Source organism: Taudactylus pleione, unplaced genomic scaffold (assembly GCF_031769625.1).
Source record: "Taudactylus pleione unplaced genomic scaffold, aTauple2 ptg000967l, whole genome shotgun sequence".
Taxonomy (NCBI): domain Eukaryota; kingdom Metazoa; phylum Chordata; class Amphibia; order Anura; family Myobatrachidae; genus Taudactylus; species Taudactylus pleione.
In genome coordinates this window covers 5,837,501-5,842,500 of record NW_028285368.1, presented here as the reverse complement: position 1 = coordinate 5,842,500, position 5,000 = coordinate 5,837,501, and the positions used below count along the sequence as shown (strand labels likewise).

The 5,000-nt window shown below is 37.7% G+C and overlaps 1 non-coding gene and 18 pseudogenes across 1 annotated transcript; all 19 read right to left on the bottom strand.

Moving 5' to 3' along the window:
• Nucleotides 1–24: 24 nt before the first annotated feature.
• On the bottom strand, nucleotides 25–143 carry LOC148456498 (5S ribosomal RNA; annotated as a pseudogene).
• Nucleotides 144–259: 116 nt separating this feature from the next.
• Nucleotides 260–378, bottom strand: LOC148456497 (5S ribosomal RNA; annotated as a pseudogene).
• A 116-nt stretch (nucleotides 379–494) lies between these two features.
• On the bottom strand, nucleotides 495–613 carry LOC148456496 (5S ribosomal RNA; annotated as a pseudogene).
• A 116-nt stretch (nucleotides 614–729) lies between these two features.
• Nucleotides 730–848, bottom strand: LOC148456495 (5S ribosomal RNA; annotated as a pseudogene).
• Nucleotides 849–1,198: 350 nt separating this feature from the next.
• On the bottom strand, nucleotides 1,199–1,317 carry LOC148456494 (5S ribosomal RNA; annotated as a pseudogene).
• A 116-nt stretch (nucleotides 1,318–1,433) lies between these two features.
• Nucleotides 1,434–1,552, bottom strand: LOC148456493 (5S ribosomal RNA; annotated as a pseudogene).
• Nucleotides 1,553–1,668: 116 nt separating this feature from the next.
• LOC148456492 (5S ribosomal RNA) lies at nucleotides 1,669–1,787 on the bottom strand (annotated as a pseudogene).
• Nucleotides 1,788–1,903: 116 nt separating this feature from the next.
• On the bottom strand, nucleotides 1,904–2,022 carry LOC148456491 (5S ribosomal RNA; annotated as a pseudogene).
• Nucleotides 2,023–2,138: 116 nt separating this feature from the next.
• Nucleotides 2,139–2,257, bottom strand: LOC148456490 (5S ribosomal RNA; annotated as a pseudogene).
• A 116-nt stretch (nucleotides 2,258–2,373) lies between these two features.
• On the bottom strand, nucleotides 2,374–2,492 carry LOC148456489 (5S ribosomal RNA; annotated as a pseudogene).
• A 116-nt stretch (nucleotides 2,493–2,608) lies between these two features.
• LOC148456488 (5S ribosomal RNA) lies at nucleotides 2,609–2,727 on the bottom strand (annotated as a pseudogene).
• Nucleotides 2,728–3,078: 351 nt separating this feature from the next.
• LOC148456487 (5S ribosomal RNA) lies at nucleotides 3,079–3,197 on the bottom strand. The gene has a single exon (XR_015874027.1). It is a non-coding gene; the product is annotated as a 5S ribosomal RNA (ribosomal RNA).
• A 115-nt stretch (nucleotides 3,198–3,312) lies between these two features.
• LOC148456486 (5S ribosomal RNA) lies at nucleotides 3,313–3,431 on the bottom strand (annotated as a pseudogene).
• A 115-nt stretch (nucleotides 3,432–3,546) lies between these two features.
• On the bottom strand, nucleotides 3,547–3,665 carry LOC148456485 (5S ribosomal RNA; annotated as a pseudogene).
• Nucleotides 3,666–3,781: 116 nt separating this feature from the next.
• On the bottom strand, nucleotides 3,782–3,900 carry LOC148456484 (5S ribosomal RNA; annotated as a pseudogene).
• A 351-nt stretch (nucleotides 3,901–4,251) lies between these two features.
• LOC148456483 (5S ribosomal RNA) lies at nucleotides 4,252–4,370 on the bottom strand (annotated as a pseudogene).
• Nucleotides 4,371–4,486: 116 nt separating this feature from the next.
• Nucleotides 4,487–4,605, bottom strand: LOC148456482 (5S ribosomal RNA; annotated as a pseudogene).
• Nucleotides 4,606–4,721: 116 nt separating this feature from the next.
• LOC148456481 (5S ribosomal RNA) lies at nucleotides 4,722–4,840 on the bottom strand (annotated as a pseudogene).
• A 116-nt stretch (nucleotides 4,841–4,956) lies between these two features.
• The window catches only part of LOC148456480 (5S ribosomal RNA), a 119-nt pseudogene continuing 75 nt past the window's right edge, over nucleotides 4,957–5,000 (bottom strand).

The following is a 5,000-nucleotide window of genomic DNA, read 5'->3' as shown; positions in this document are numbered from 1 at the left end:
AAGAATGTTATTGCTATATAAAATTACCTACAGCACCTGGTATTCCCAGGTGGTCTCCCGTCCCAGTACTAACCAGGCCCAACACTGCATAGCTTCCAAGATCAGGCGAGATTGGGCATGTCCAGTGTGGTTTGGCTGTAGGAGCTCAAAAACATTAACTTTAGACCTCTATTACTTATTAACTCAAGTAAATTCATTGATAAGTTGAAAAAATTAAATGTAAAATGTAACAGAAAAGAATGTTATGGCAGTATAAAATTACCTACAGCACCTGGTATTCCCAGGTGGTTTCCCATCCAAGTACTAACCAGGCCAAACACTGCATAGCTTCCAAGATCAGACGAGATTGGGCATGTCCAGTGTGGTTTTGCTGTAGGTGCCCAAAAACATTAACTTTAGACCTCTTTTACTTCTTAACTCAAGTAAATTCATTGATAAGTTGAAAAAATTAAATGTAAAATGTAATAGAAAAGAATGTTTTGGCTGTATAAAATTACCTACAGCACCTGGTATTCCCAGGTGGTCTCCCATCCAAGTACTAACCAGGCCAAACACTGCATAGTTTCCAAGATCATACGAGATTGGGCATGTCCAGTGTGGATTGGCTGTAGGTGCTCAAATACATTAACTTTAGACCTCTTTTCCTTCTTTACTCAAGAAAATTCATTGATAAGTTGAAAAAATTAAATGTAAAATGTAATAGAAAAGATTGTTATGGCGGCATAAAAATACCTACAGCATCTGGTATTCCCAGGTGGTCTCCCAACCAAGTACTAACCAGGCCCAACACTGCATAGCTTCCAAGATCAGATGAGATTGGGCATGTCCAGTGTGGTTTGGCTGTAGGTGCTCAAAGCATTAAATTTAGACGTCTATTACTTCTTAACTCATGTAAATTCATTGATAAGTTGAAAAAATGAAATGTAAAATGTAACAGAAAAGAATGTTATGGCAGTATAAAATTACCTACAGCACCTGGTATTCCCAGGTGGACTCCCATCCACATAATAACCATGCCCAACACTGCACAGCTTCCAAGATCAGATGACATTGGCCATGTCCAGTGTGGTTTGGCTGTAGGAGCTCAAAAACATTAACTTTAGACCTCTATTACTTCTTAACTCAAGTAAATTCATTGATAAGTTGAAAAAATTAAATGTAAAATGTAATAGAAAAGAATGTTATGGCAGTATAAAATTACCTACAGCACCTGGTATTCACAGGTGGTTTCCCATCCAAGTACTAACCATGCCCAACACTGCATAGCTTCCAAGATCAGACGAGATTGGGCATGTCCAGTGTGGTTTGGCTGTAGGTGCCCAAAAACATTAACTTTAGACCTCTTTTACTTCTTAACTCAAGTAAATTCATTGATAAGTTGAAAAAATTAAATGTAAAATGTAATAGAAAAGAATGTTTTGGCTGTATAAATTTACCTACAGCCCCTGGTATTTCCAGGTGGTCTCCCATCCAAGTACAAACCAGGCCCGACACTGCATAGCTTCCAAGACCTGACGAGATTGGGCATGTCCAGTGTGGTTTGGCTGTAGGTGCTCAAAAACATTAACTTTAGACCTCTATTACTTCTTAACCCAAGTAAATTCATTGATAAGTTGAAAAAATTAAATGTAAAATGTAATAGAAAAGAATGTTATGGCAGTATAAAATTACCTACAGCACCTGGTATTTCCAGGTGGTCTCCCATCCAAGTACTAACTTTGTCCAACACTGCATAGCTTCCAAGATCAGACGAGATTGGGCATGTCCAGTGTGGTTTGGCTGTAGGTGCTCAAAAACATTAACTTTAGAACTCTTTTACTTCTTAACTCAAGTAAATTAATTGATAAGTTGAAAAAATTTAATGTAAAATGTAATAGAAAAGAAGGTTATGGCTGTATAAAATTACCTACAGCACCTGGTATTCCCAGGTGGTCTCCCATCCAAGTACTAACCAGGCCCAACACTGCATAGTTTCCAAGATCAGACGAGATTGGGCATGTCCAGTGTGGATTGGCTGTAGGTGCTCAAATACATTAACTTTAGACCTCTTTTACTTCTTTACTCAAGAAAATTCATTGATAAGTTGAAAAAATTAAATGTAAAATGTAATAGAAAAGAATATTATGGCTGCATAAAAATACCTACAGCACCTGGTATTCCCAGGTGGTCTCCCAACCAAGTACTAACCAGGCCCAACACTGCATAGCTTCCAAAATCAGACGAGATTGGGCATGTCCAGTGTGGTTTGGCTGTAGGTGCTCAAAAGCATTAAATTTAGACGCCTATTACTTCTTAACTCATGTAAATTCATTGATAAGTTGAAAAAATGAAATGTAAAATGTAATTGAAAAGAATGTTGTGGCAGTATAAAATTACCTACAGCACCTGGTATTCCCAGGTGGTCTCCCATCCAAGTACTAACCAGGCCCAACGCTGCATAGCTTCCAAGATCAGACGAGATTGGGCATGTCCAGTGTGGTTTGACTGTAGGTGCTCAAATACATTAACTTTAGACCTCTTTTACTTCATTACTCAAGTAAATTCATTGATAAGTTGAAAAAATTAAATGTAAAATGTAATAGAAAAGAATGTTATGGCTGCATAAAAATACCTACAGCACCTGGTATTCCCAGGCGGTCTCCCAACCAAGTACTACCCAAGCCCAACACTGCATAGCTTCCAAGATCAGACGAGATTGGGCATGTCCAGTGTGGTTTGGCTGTAGGTGCTCAAAAGAATTAAATTTAGACGTCTATTACTTCTTAACTCATGTAAATTCATTGATAAGTTGAAAAAATGAAATGTAAAATGTAATTGAAAAGAATGTTATGGCAGTATAAAATTACCTACAGCACCTGGTATTCCCAGGTGGACTCCCATCCACATAATAACCATGCCCAACACTGCACAGCTTCCAAGATCAGACGACATTGGCCATGTCCAGTGTGGTTTGGCTGTAGGTGCTCAAAAACTGTAACTTTAGACCTCTTTTACTTCATAACTCAAGTAAATTCATTGATAAGTTGAAAAAATTAAATGTAAAATGTAATAGAAAAGAATGTTATCGCAGTATAAAATTACCTTCAGCACCTGGTATTCCCAGGTGGTCTCCCATCCAAGTACTAACCAGGCCCAACACTGCATAACTTCCAAGATCAGATGAGATTGGGCATGTCCAGTGTGGTTTGGCTGTAGGTGCGCAAAAACATTAACTTTAGACCTCTTTTACTTCTTAACTCATGTAAATTCAATGATAAGTTGAAAAATGAAATGTAAAATGTAATAGAAAAGAATGTTATGGCAGTATAAAATTACCTACAGCTCCTGGTATTCCCAGGTGGTCTCCCATCCAAGTACTAACCAGGCCCAACACTGCATAGCTTCCAAGATCAGACGAGATTGGGCATGTCCAGTGTGGTTTGGCTGTAGCTGCTCAAAAAAATTAACTTTAGACCTCTTTTACTTCTTAACTCATGTAAATTCAATCATAAGTTGAAAAATGAAATGTAAAATGTAATAGAAAAGAATGTTATGGCAGTATAAAATTACCTACAGGTCCTGGTATTCCCAGGTGGTCTCCCATCCAAGTACTAACCAGGCCCAACACTGCATAGCTTCCAAGGTCAGATGAGATTGGGCATGTCCAGTGTGGTTTGGCTGTAGGTGCTCAAAAACCTTAACTTTAGACCTCTATTACTTCTGAACTCAAGTAAATTCATTGATAAGTTGAAAAAATTAAATGTAAAATTTAATAGAAAAGAATGTTATGGCAGTATAAAATTACCTACAGCACCTGGTATTTCCAGGTGGTCTCCCATCCAAGTACTAAGCAGGCCCAACACTGCATAGCTTCCAAGATCAGACTAGATTGGGCATGTCCAGTGTGGTTTGGCTGTAGGTGCTCAAAAACATTAACTTTAGACATCTTTTACTTCTTAACTCAAGTAAATTCATTGATAAATTGAAAAAATTAAATGTAAAATGTAATAGAAAAGAATGTTATGGCAGTATAAAAGTACCTACAGCACCTGGTATTCCCAGGATGTCTCCCATCCACATACTAACTATGCCCAACACTGCATAGCTTCCAAGATAAGATGACATTGGCCATGTCCTGTATGGTTTGGCTGTAGGTGCTCAAAAATCTTAACTTTAGACCTCTTTTACTTATTAACTCAAGTAAATTCATTGACAAGTTGAAAAAATTAAATGTAAAATGTAATAGAAAAGAATGTTATGGCAGTATAAAATTACCTACTGCACCTGGTTTTCCCAGGTGGTCTCCCATCCAAGTACTAACCAGGCCAAACACTGCATAGCTTCCAAGATCAGACGAGATTGGGCATGTCCAGTGTGGTTTTGCTGTAGGTGCCCAAAAACATTAACTTTAGACCTCTTTTACTTCTTAACTCAAGTAAATTCATTGATAAGTTGAAAAAATTAAATGTAAAATGTAATAGAAAAGAATGTTTTGGCTGTATAAAATTACCTACAGCACCTGGTATTCCCAGGTGGTCTCCCATCCAAGTACTAACCAGGCCCAACACTGCATAGTTTCCAAGATCATACGAGATTGGGCATGTCCAGTGTGGATTGGCTGTAGGTGCTCAAATACATTAACTTTAGACCTCTTTTCCTTCTTTACTCAAGAAAATTCATTGATAAGTTGAAAAAATTAAATGTAAAATGTAATAGAAAAGATTGTTATGGCGGCATAAAAATACCTACAGCATCTGGTATTCCCAGGTGGTCTCCCAACCAAGTACTAACCAGGCCCAACACTGCATAGCTTCCAAGATCAGATGAGATTGGGCATGTCCAGTGTGGTTTGGCTGTAGGTGCCCAAAAACATTAACTTTAGACCTCTTTTACTTCTTAACTCAAGTAAATTCATTGATAAGTTGAAAAAATTAAATGTAAAATGTAATAGAAAAGAATTTTTTGGCTGTATAAATTTACCTACAGCACCTGGTATTTCCAGGTGGTCTCCCATCCAAGTA